The sequence below is a fragment of the Muscardinus avellanarius genome (assembly GCF_963383645.1).
Source record: "Muscardinus avellanarius genome assembly, chromosome: 7".
Taxonomy (NCBI): Eukaryota; Metazoa; Chordata; class Mammalia; order Rodentia; family Gliridae; genus Muscardinus; species Muscardinus avellanarius.
The window spans coordinates 88,150,557-88,162,872 of NC_137793.1; the positions used below are offsets into that span (position 1 = coordinate 88,150,557).

The 12,316-nt window shown below is 51.1% G+C and overlaps 1 protein-coding gene across 1 annotated transcript in view; it reads right to left on the bottom strand.

The window, feature by feature from the left end:
- The window catches only part of LGR6 (leucine rich repeat containing G protein-coupled receptor 6), a gene marked incomplete at both ends in the record, with an annotated part of 124,774 nt that overhangs the window by 93,367 nt on the left and 19,091 nt on the right, over positions 1-12,316 (bottom strand). The window lies entirely within an intron of this gene.

The window sequence follows — 12,316 nt, forward strand, 5'->3', positions numbered from 1 at the left end:
AGGTCACTTCACTCCCTCAGTCTCCCGCTTCCTCCACTGGCACAAGCCAGGAGATGCCAAGACTCCTGAGTGGGGAGATGTGGCGATCTAGCCACTGCACAGGCTCACGACAGGGATAGTTCTAAGCCTCCCGTGTCACCTAAGAGACCCTGTGGGCTGTGTCTGTGTTGCTGCCCTCTAAGATACCTTGCACACACAATCATCACAATAATTACATTGACATTTACCGGAGTCCTTCTCTGCACCAGGCACGGCCAATCTTTATCCAAATAATCCTATTTAATCCTCACAACCACCCCAGGCTAGCTTCCATTTTACATTTAAGAAAACAAAAAGAAAAGATCATGGGGCTTTGGAGTTCAAAGGTCCAGAGGTCAAATCTCTCTTCCATAGTTACCTATAAAACCTTGGGCTCTTGACCACTATGACCTTCTGTTTTATTTTTTTTTCTATCCATAGAAATGGAATGAATAAAACTAAGCTAGTAAGGTCCTTGTAAGGATTAAGTGAGCTAATGTTTACAGACCATCTAATAAATAGTACACACATAATAAATATTTGCCTTCTTCCCTCCACCTTCTCCTCAGTGTCTTGTGGGCAAGAGTCCCAATCCCACAGGCCTGGGGGCAGGTGGGGAGAAGTTGGTAGCTTCCTTTGTGTCTCCTTGTCCTTGTTAGCATCTTCTTCTCAGCTTGTGCCCGGGTCCAGTGAGGTCTGAGATGATATGTGTGTGCCTGACCCATTTGGGTTCATACGTTTCAAACTCCTAACAGCTGCTTCTGGCTCCTTGCTGGGGGGTACAGAGGTAGGCCCAGAGAAGACCACCACGTTGACCAAAGTTGCTGGGCAGAGCCCACAGCCTTCTCCCTGCGTGGGAATGTACCTACATCCTCAAACCTCAGTGTCTCCATTTCCCCCCAAGAAAGGCGCTGGCTCATATGTGTGCTCAGAAAGGCAGGCTGGCAATGGCAGGAGAGCATGTTCTAGGGAGCCCAGTTCCAGTCTATAAAAAGACTGTTTAGTCTCGAATGTTTTATCTTTGATAAAGCTTGGGCTCTGGACTCCCTGTCCTGCAAGGAAGGAAGACATTCCGTGCAGGGTAGAGGCTTGGAACTGTCATGCCGAGCGCGGGGCTGCTTCTTGTCTGCAGTTCTTTCCCTGCTTTCCTGGGAAAACAAGGGCCATCAGGCCTGTCCAGTCCAGAGGCAGGGAGCAGCTGAGGCCACAGCTGGTATGCTTGTGGTCATAGTTGAAGGCAGCAGAGAAACAAAACCAAGAGGGTTCCTTGATACTTTTTTTTATATGTCTGTCCGTGGTACCAGGGATTGAACCCAGGGACATTCTCCCTCTGTGCTACTCCCCCTAACCCTATTTTATATTTTACTTTGAATAGGGCCTAAGTTGCTGAGGCTGACCTTGAACCTGTAATCCTCCTTTCTCAGCCTCCCAAGTACTGGGATTGCAAGCCTGCACCTGAGCCCTGCTTGGCTGATGGATTTTAAGCCTGGGCTTGGTCCGCAGGATGTTTCCAGGTTCCATTCAGCAGCCTCAGGTTCCGTGGGTACACTGAACCCAGGTTGCAGATCCTGGGTCTGACTGGAGAGCCCCAGGCCTGGCTCATCCTCAGCGCGGAGGGAGGCGCGAGGTGCTGCAAAATGATTACCTCTAAATATTTACCCTGTGTGTCTCTGGATGTGTCTCGACAGGCACAGGAGCGGGAGTTCAAGGAGCACGCCGGGCGTGTGACTCAGGGCCTCATCACTCAGCTGTCCCTCCAGGGGCCGCGCAGAGGCTCTGATGCGACTCCACGGCCCCCACCCACCCACTCCCTCTGCCCACCTCCCGGACTAGCGGCCTCATTGTTCTGCCTGGGGAGGAGGAGGCCAGACCCCCACCGCCACCCCACATCCTGCCCGAGTCAACAGGCAGCTCAGCAGTGCTCAGGAGAGGGCCAGGTTGCACCAGGAGAGTGGCTTCAAAGGTCCGGGTGGGGGGCCCCATGCAGGCCTGGCTCACTCATAAAAGGAAAAAAGCTGAAGCCGGTGCCAGGAAAGGGGAAGGAAGAAGAACGTGCAGAGCTGGAGAGGGAGACACGGGATCTCAAAGCTCAGTTCCTCCAAGCTGATGTCACAGGCCCTAGGATGGCCAAGGGCCCTGGCAAGAGACACTGGGCCCTGCACGGTGACAGGAGAAATTCACGTGCAGAAGTGCCAACACAGAGTCAGTTCAGACCTAGGACTGTCCCCAAGGCCAACTGCAACCCAGAGGACACAGCTCAGCCTCCGGGCCACTCCCGGACCCAGGGGAGAAAGAGGGTAAACTGATCCTCTGCTGCCTCGGGCTGGTCGTGGCTACACTGGCCCAGTTGTGTGAACTTGTGTATTTACGAGGAGGGGCCCCTGTGTTGGGCTACATGAACTCTTGAATGTGCTTGTTTGTGGTATGCATGTGTCATGTATGAAGGTCCATGTGCATGAGGGAGTATGTACTGTTAAAAAGTCACAGACCTGCTGGGCATGGCAGCACATACCTCTAATCCCTGTACTTGGAAGGCTGAGAAAGGAGGATCGTAGGTAGGCTCGGCAACTCAGCGAGACCCTGATTCAAAGTAAAAACAAATCAGAGCTGGGGTATATCTCAGAGGTAGAATGTCCCTGGGTTCAACTGCTCGTGCCAACCCCCAACACACACACACAAAGCCACAAACTTGCTAGGTGTGGTGGCACACGCCTCTAATCTCAGCTACTTGGGAGGTTGAGGCAGGTGGATCACAGCCTTGAGGCCAGATGTGGTTAACTTAGTAAGGCCCTGTCCCAAAATAAAAAAATAAAAAGGGCTGAGGATGTAGCTCAAAGTGCCCATAGGTTCAATCCCTGCTTCTAAATTTAAAAAAATAAAAATAAAAATTCTTTGAAGCATCTACCTCAGAGCATCTACTAGAAAGTCAGAAGATATTTGGGAGAAACAACAGCCATACCCAAGTCTCAGCCTTTGGTATGGAAAACCTTTTTTGGAGGTATGACAAGCCTGGCTCTTTTTCTTGGCCTCTGGTCTCCCATTGGGTGTATCTCCAGCTCCTTGGGAGAGCAGATTGCCTAGCCTAGTGATGTCATTTTGAAGTCTAACTTAAGGCTGAATTGGATACCCAATATCTGAGCTCAAACTCCCCTTCATTACTACCATGTTATGGCCACCACACACACATACACCCTCCAGAGCTGGCTTTGCAGATATATAACCTGTGCAGTTGCATAAGGCCCATGCTCAGAAGGGCCTGGGCTTTATTCTCTGCTATTGCCATTGTGAATTTAATTCATTTTATTATTATTATTTATTTATTTATTTTGGTGGTACTGGGGGTGGAAACCAGAGGCTTTCTACCTCCGGGCTATACTCCCAGACCGATTTTATATTCTATTTGGAAACAGGGTCTCACTAAGTTGCTGAGAGCCTCACTGAGTAGCTGAGGCTGGCTTCGAACCTGTGCAATCCTCCTGTCTCAGCCTCCCAAGTGCGAGGATTCTAAGCGTGCGCCACCATGCCCGGCTGCCATTTTGAAATTTGTAATGAGTTTTTTCTTTTTTCTTTTTTGCAGTTCTGGGGATTGAACCCAGGGACATTCTACCTCTGAGCTATACCCTGGCCCTATTTTTTATTCTTTATTTTGAAACAGGGTCTCCCTAAATTTAGGAAAGCCTCACTCAATAGCTGAGGCTGGCTACAAACCTGCAACCTTCCTGTCTCAGCCTCCCAAGTACTGAGATTACCAGCATGCACCACCATGCCCGGCTCAATTTTTAATGATTTTTGGACAAGAGACATTACATTTTTATTTTGCATTGGGTCCCCAAACTGTTGCTCTCCAATGAAAATCAAGAGCGGCAAGTGATGATAGGCATGGTGGCACATGTCTGCAATCCTAGCTACTCAGGAGGCTGAGGCAGGAGAATCACACGTTTGAAGTCAGCCTGAGCAGCTTTGTGAGATCCTGTCCAAAAAAAAAAAAGGTGTAGCTCAGTGGTAAAGTATCTTTGAATTCAATCCCCAGTATCAAAATAATAATAATAGCCAGGCGTGTGTTTGGGAGGCTGAGACAGGAGGATCGCACAGGTTCAAAGCCAGCCGCAGCTTAGTGAGGCTCTCAGCAACTTAGTGAGACCCTGTTTTCAAATAAAATATAAAATAGATCTGGGAGTATAGCCTGGAGGTAGCAAAACCCCTGGGTTACACCCCAGTGCCACAAAAATAATAATATTGTGTTATATTATTATTATTTTGAAAAGATCAGCAAGAAGCCAGGTGAAGTGGTATGTGCCTGTAATTCCAGTAGTTGGGAGGCTAAGACAAGAGGATCGCAGGTTCAAGCCTCAGCAACTTAGTTGAGACCCTATTTCAAAATAAAAAATAAAATAGGGCTGGGTGTGTAGCTCAGAGGTAGAACGTTCCTGAGTTCAATCCTCAGTACTATGGGAGGGGAAAAAAAAAAAAAAAAAGAAAAGAAAAGGAACTGGCAAAGGAAAGGCTTGCAATCTCATTTGTGCAGACAGCCCTCAGGATACCCTGAGGGGCTCTGTGTCCTCTTGGCTGGACACTGCCATGATGGGGGAAGGGGGGGAGGTGTCAATGGGTGAGGCTGGCAGCAGGGGAAGGGAGGGGCGAGATGAGAGGGGCAGCCCTGGGCACGGGAAGTGGAAGCTTCTGGCTGCACATTAGGAAAATGTTCTCAAGGCTTCACCCTGTGAGGCAACCAGACCACCCAAGGTAACTGGGTGAGGCGGCATCACCATGGAGATGGGGAACAGGTTTGATAAGAGGGAGGATGCTGGGGCACAGAGGGGGAAGAGAGCAGCAAAGCCCACGAAGGAGGGGCTGGGAGTGGGGGAGACTCCCTGCGGCACTCTGGCTGGTAACCAGGGCCTCTGGGGACCCGGGCCTGTTTGAGCTCTTCCGGACGACAGGAGAGACAGTGAAGGCCAAGCCCTGGGTTCTGCTGGGTGGGCCTGGAGGGATAATTCACACACACACTGGAGAAGAGGCCCAATTAAGGCCTCCCATGTCTGCAGCCTAGAACAGGCATTTTATTTTATTTTTATTGCATATATTTAAGATGTACAACTTGATAAGTTGATATCCATACACATTATGAAATGATCACGCAAGTCACAGTAGTTAACACATCTAACCACTGCAGAGTTGCTAGAGAGAGAGAGAGAAAGAGAGAGAGAGAGAGAGAGAGAGGGAGAGAGAGAGAGAGAGAGAGAGAGAGAGAGAGAGAGAGAGAGAGAGAGAGAGAGAAAGGACAGTTAGGATTGACCCTCAAGGAAAGACCAGTTAGAGCCAGGCATGGTGGCACATGCTTGTAATTCAAGTATCTTGGAGGCTGAGAAAGAAAGATCACAGGTTCAAGGCCAGCCTCAGTAAAATCCTCAGCAACCTAGTAAGACCCTGTTTTAAAAAAAAAAAAATTAAAAGGGCTGGGGGTGTAGCTCAGAGGTGGCCTATCTCTGGGCTCAATCCCTAGTACCAAAAACAAACAAACAAACAAACAAACAAAAAGGCAAGTCAGGGTGTCCGGGAGATGAGCCCAGCACTGCCCTGTGGCTGCCTCCTTTGTGAATCTTTCCTGGCTCCCCAGTCAGAGCAGAGGCAGAGTCTTCTGAATCCTCAAGGTATTCTGCACACATTTGCTAGTGGCTACTGAGCACTTGCCACGTGCCTAGCATCATGCCTGCCTTTATCATGACCACAGACAACACTAATTGGCTGTGTGAGCCTGGTTGTACCAGTTCACATCTCTGAGCCTCAGTTTCCCCATCAGTGAAATGGGAGCAATAATGGTACTTACCTAAAAAGAGTTGTAGTGTGGAACATATGGGTTAACCGCTGTAAAGCATGGCCCTCTCTGATGCTTCATCAGTAATACCACACTCACCCAACTGTACCTTAATTCTCAGTATATAATGACATATATGGTTACCAGATGCTTCAAGGGAAAGAGTTAATCCTAGTCATCTGTGCACCCTCTGGTCCTACTGAGGTGCCTGTCAAACAGGTAACAATAAATATTCAACAAGTATCCAAGTAAGTACATTACAGGGCTGGGAGTACAGATCAGTGGTAGAGCACTTGCCTAGCATGTGTGAGGCCCTGGCTTTCATCCCCAGCACCAAAAAAAAAAAAAAAAAAAAAAAGCAAAATAAATAGATAGATGGCCTCAAATTCTGTTCCTGTGTAATAACTTTCACCCTAACTTGACTCCTTCTATTGATAAAAGGCATAACCTCTATAAAGAGCCTACTAAGTGCTTGATTCCCAGACAGTGAACACACTTAGGATCTACCCTCAAGAAAAGGCCAGTTAGAGCCAGTCATCATGACACATGTCTGTAATCCCAGTACCTGGGAAGCTGAGACAAGAGGCTGTCAATGGTAGCTCTTGCTAGCAATGCTCGCTGGTAATGCACGGGTAACTTGGAATCCTCTAGAGAAAGTAAGTGTGGTGTGGTCCTCTTCCTGTGTCCCTCCGGCGCCCACAGTGGGCCATCAGCAGGTACCCACACTGGCCTTCTCGCAGCCTCTGGCTGGGCCTGACAGCTGCCTTAACAGCCTTCAGTGGCACCTTTCCCCAGGCTGAGTAGGCATACACCCCGCTGTGTTAGGAGACAGCTTGGGACTGACAGAGAACAGCACGGGCCAGTGCAGAAAGGGCCCAACCGGGGGCTCCCGCCCACTGCAAAGGCCAGGAGACAGGCTGGCTGCCACAGAGACCATTTGTGCCCAGACAACACTTGCTGAATTTCTCTGTCAACAAGAGAGCCAGGTGACAGGGTAGAGGGGAAAGAACACGGAATTTGGAATGGGGGGCCTGGCTCATGGAAGGAATGCCAAGGTCGCCTCCACCCTGGAGATGAGGGCATTGTTTTGTCACTGGCTGCTGGGTGCTCAGCCTCAGGGGAGACAGTTTACAATGTTGCTGGGGAAGGACTGTTTACTCACAGAGTAACAACAGAAACCCACAGAAGTACTCTACTTTGTGGTTTTAAATGTTTCTGCAGCCCTCTCTGGATTCAATTCTAGACGGTGAGTACACAAGAGACCCAGGAGGGGGAAGGAGCTCACAGGGAAGGCTTTCTGGGGCAAAAAGGAGGGTGGGGTGTGTGCAACTCACAGAGCTGAGTTAGGAGGGGAAGGCACCCAGAGTGCATCCCATGGCAGCCTGGGCAGGACCGCTCCTCATTGGGCAGGGCCCGTCCCATGTACTGTGGGGCTTTCAGCATCTGGACCTCGCTTGTAAGTGCTGGGAGAGTCCTCCAGCTATGTGAACATCCAATATACCTCATGCCTGCAGCTCCATGGAAGGGCATTTGCTTAGCACACTCAATGGCCTGGGTTTCATTCCCAGAACTATATAGAAATAGATATTAGATTAAAAAAACACCCAAGCCAGGGGTAGTGGTGCACGCTTGTAATCCCAGCATTCGGGAGGCTGAGACAGGATGATCGCGGTTCGCGGACAGCCTCAGCTACTTAGTGAGGCCCTCTGCAACTCAGAGAGACCCGGTTTCAAAATAAAGAATAAAAAAATAGGGCAGGGGGTGTAGCTCGGAGGTTGAATGCCCCTGGGTTCCATCCCCAGACCCCCCCCCACCCCTTGCATTTATGAACACCCCCTTCAATGGCAGGGACTTTGCCTGCACTCCTTCAAATTTACTAGTGCAAAAATAGATCCAGAGAGGGACGGGAAGGGTACCTAAGATCATACAGCAAGTTAATGGCAGATTAGGGGTTCAAATTAGGGCTGTTTTGTGGGGTGGCTGTGGGAGTTTTAACCTAGGGGTACTTTACCACTGAGCTATACCCCCAACTCTTTATTTTTGATACAGGGTCTTGCTAAGTTGCTGAGGCTGGCCCCCAACTTGTGATCCTCCTGCTCCAGCCTCATAAGTGGCTGGGATTATAGGTGCGCATCATCACACCCAGCAGATTTCTTGAAATCTAGAATGAATCAGGGCAGTGGCAGGTGCCTGTAGTTTCAGCTACTTAGGAGGTTGAGGCAAGAGGATCATTTGAGCCCAGTAGTTGGAGACCAGCCTGGGTAAGAGAGTCAAACAATCTCCCCAAATAGAGGGCTATTCTTCCCAATACAGCCTTCTCTGTCCAGTTTATTGTGTGAAAGGGCGCCTCCTATCAGAGATAACTTAGACACCAGCTATCTTCTTTGAGACTCCAAACTCACAACATGACACAAAGTTCTTTCCAATATTTGTCATTTTCATAAATTTCCAAATAAGAGCGTGCACGTCCATCTAGAAAACAAGTCTCTCTCTCCATCCACACAGTGCAAACCGTTCTCTTAGGCTTTGCACAAAGTCCTACCTGAGAACAATGGTGCATTTTTAAATAAAAGGGCTATTGATTTATTTTGTCATTTCTTGGCTCCCTAGTTGGTAACAAGAATGTCTCCAGCCTGCCTGGAGTGGCAGGAGGGCTGTGATGGGGAGACTGACGGGGGACGGGGCAGCAATAGGGCGGAGAAGGAGAGGCAGTGCCTGGAGTTGAGGGTGTTTGTAGGGGAGGTGACATCACTGAGACTGAACCAGGGTGAGGCTGGAATCCCAGAGTCCAGAGTAACCATTCAAGTGGGGCTGGGAGGGATGAAGGCAGTAAAAAGAGACATTCTTGAAGGTCAGGCAAGGGGCAGGGCGATCAGGTCACATCACTAGCACCTGTGTGCCAGCCAGCTGATGGCAGAAAAAGGAGGTCAAGGGCTGAAGAGACTCCGCAGAGGTCCCTCCCACTCCAAAATGCTAGATGCAGGGAATCACTGTTTAGCACCGCAGGCACCAGCTCCAGATTAAACCCCTGCTCCTTCTTCTTACAGAAAGGGGTTTGTCTCATGGCACCAGCAGGCTTCAAGCAAGGCGCCTGGGTAGAGTAAGAAAGAGATGGGGTTTGGGCTGACCATTGGCACAGCAGGGGAATCTGTTTGGGAAGGAGCTAGGTCCAGCCACGGCTGAGGGGACATCGCTGGCTCTGTTGGGTAAAGCTCCTAGGCTGGAGTGGTCCCTGGAGCCCCTGAATCCCAGTCAGAAGTGCTTCAGCAGGTCAGGTACAAGTGGCCATTAGTCATGGGAGTCGTCCTCCCTGCTGCTGGATGTTCCCAGAGCCAGCGGCAGTTCTCAAGAGCACAGCATGGCCCAGGGATTGCATAATGCCTGTGTGTGCTTCTCCTCTGTGCCACCCACAGACAGAGAAGTTAGAGACCCAGACCAGAAGGATAACAGGGTGTAAGCATGAAGGGGTGGCGCCTCTGCAGAGCACTATGCAGCTACTCCAAAACTCTCTCCCCTCCCCGCCCCCTCTCTGGGAGACAGCGCACACCTGTGCTGCCCAAGGAGGCGGACACTAGCCACATGTGACTATTTAAACTTATTACAGGCTGGGCATGGCGGTGCACCACTGTAATCCTAGTACTTGGGAGGCTGAGACAGAAGGATCACAGGTTTGAGGACAGCCTCAGCAACTCAGTGAGAGCCTGTTTCAAAATAAAAAAATAAAATAGGGCTGGGGGTGTATCTCAGAGGTAGAATGCCCTTGGGATCAATCACCAGTACAAAAAACAAACGAATAAGTATAAAAATAAAATAAATTCATTACAAGTAAATGAAAAGATTCCTCAGGCGCACTAAACACATTTGAAGACTCAGTAGCCACATGCCGCTCATGGGATCACATTGAACAGTGCAAATCCAGGGCGTGTCCATCGTCCTGGGCATTCTGTCACGCAGCAATGGAACAGCCTCTACTTTCCGACTGACCTTTGTCGGCCACCCAGCTCTGCTAACTTACTGGCCATGGGAGCTTGTGCGATTTATTTTGCTTCTCTTTGCCTTGGTTCCTCACTGGTAAAGTGTTTACACAGTGTCCAGCACTCGGTAAATACCCAGCAACTACTGCCCCAGGCTCCCACCCACCCAGGCCACCCACTCATCAAAGCCTCGCCCTCCAGGGAGCCTCCAGCCTGGACCACTCACTCAATCATGCAGTCATTTGCCTACTCAACCAGCATTTATTGAGCACTGACTGTTTAACAGATACCGCGGTAGGCGATGAAGCCACAAAGTCCAGTGATGTACGCTCTCTGTCCTCAATCAGCCAAGTCCGGAGGACAATGACAAGAATGGGCATTTATAAGCCTGAGTGACAAGTGCTGTGACTGGGACTTGAGTGTCATAGTGCTTTCTGAGGCTAATCCCCATGGCCTTTTGACTCTGGTCTGAGGATTTAGTCACAAAGTCAAGCCACACGATGCCATCCTCGATTACAAACTGTCAACTCCTAGACTCAGATGGCTCGTTGACACGTGCAGTTTCCCCCAACAGCTTCTCCACAGCTGCGGTCATCTGTCCTTGCCATATATGCACCGGCTTCTGGATTCCCTTGCTACACAGCAGCAGAAGGATGGGCACCCGACACCCAGCCTGGCCAGAGGTATAGAAGGGCTCAGACAGATGTGGTGGAGGAGACAGTCACACAGAGAAAACAGCAGCGCTGTGCAGTTGAGGACTTCCCCACAGGACTCTGCCAGGCTCAGGTCTCCTCTCACTCGCCAGGGTCTCTTCAAGCCCTTATTCTGATCCATGGCTTCATCCTTATCCTTGTCCTTTCTTATCTTTTTTCTGCATTGAGGATTGAATCCAGATGCCCTCTACCAACCAGCTATACTCCTGCCCTTTTTATTTTTATTTTGAGACAGATCTAATTGCCCAGGCTGGCCTTGAAGTTCCCATCTTTCTGACTCAGCCTCCTTAGCTGACTGAGGCTGTACCACCATGCCCTGGGGAGAGAGCCCTATTTGAGTGTGTGGGTATGAATTCTTTCTGTCCCATCAGTCCAGAAGCCCCTTAGAGAGAAGGACTGAGACATCCCATCAAAACAGACCTCCCTGAGGGTAGGAACTCTGCTTTTGTTCCCAGCCTGGGAAAGCCCCGAGCTCCCAGCCAGGTCCTGGAAAGAGTTGGGCTGACTAGGAGCAGGCAGGCACCCAGGTGGGAAGCAGCCGGGCAGGAAAGGAGCTGGGAGGTGGAGCCCATCACAGCTCTGCGCCTGTTTGTTTAGCTGAAGCTACGGTCCTGCCACCTTTATCCGCCCGATAAACCAGCAGGGTGTGTCTGGTAGAGGTTCACTGGAGAAGGCCCTCCATTCAGTCCCCCACCCATCCCAGAGGGCCACTCCTCTCCCATCAAAACATCCTCTCCCTTCCCAACATCTCAACTCCCGACTGCCCCACACACTGAGGCATCCAGACACCACCCACCCAGTCCCCAGCCAGGGGCAATACCAAGATGCCCAGCAGGGAAGCTTTATAAATTGGCCCCAGTCCCAGGCTCCATCTGAATCTGGCGGGAAGGAGCAGAGGCAGGGGGTTCCGGGCACCAAGCGGTTCTAGCTCTGCTGGACCAGGCGCTCAGCTCAGAGCTCAGCTGATCTACTTCACAGCGAGGCTCAACAGCATTAAGGTCTCTCCGGGAGCCCGAATCCCAGAGCATCACCAAAGCCCACGGCCTGGCCTCTCCCCACCCACTCCAATTCGAAGGTCTTCTGCAGGTGATGGGGCTTAGGCGGCACTGGTTTCATTTAACTCAGTCCTTTTCACCAGCCAGGGAGCAAAGCATTGTCTATTCCCGTTTTCAAAGAAGAACTGGCGACTCGGAAATATCAGGTTACTTCCCTGAAGTCACACAGTTGACAGGTGGCGGGAGGGAACCCGCCCAGGTGGGTCTGGTAGCACCCAGCCGCTTGCACGTACTCTGAGCCGCACCAGGGAGGCCGGCCTCCAGCCCCGCGCCCGCCTCCCGCCGCGCATGCGCACGCGGCCAGCGGGGGGAGCGCGAGCGGTGGGGGGGGGGGCGCAGCCACTGAACGAGGCCCGGGGATTAGGGCCCCGGGCGCAGCCACGCCCGTCGCGTAGGCTTATGGATCCCAGGAATTGTGGAACTTTCCCGAGCTTGACGCCCCTCCCCCAAGTTCGCGCACGCTGGGCTCTTTGCGTCTGAGCTCCATCCAGTCCTAAAAGCCTCCGATGCCAGCCTCGAACCCATGCCCAACACTGCTCTGTCCTTCCCTCTAGCTGGCTCCCCTGCTCTCTTCCCCTACTCCTTTCCTTTTTGGTTCATCAGACTTGTAGGAAGACTAGATCCAAGATCTACGTCCAAGAATCCCTGCTGAGCCAGAAGTCCTTCCAGAAGTCTAGCCTCACTCCCTCATGCTGCAGTTGGATAGAACACAGTGGTCGGCCTTCTGCCGTGGTGTGGTCG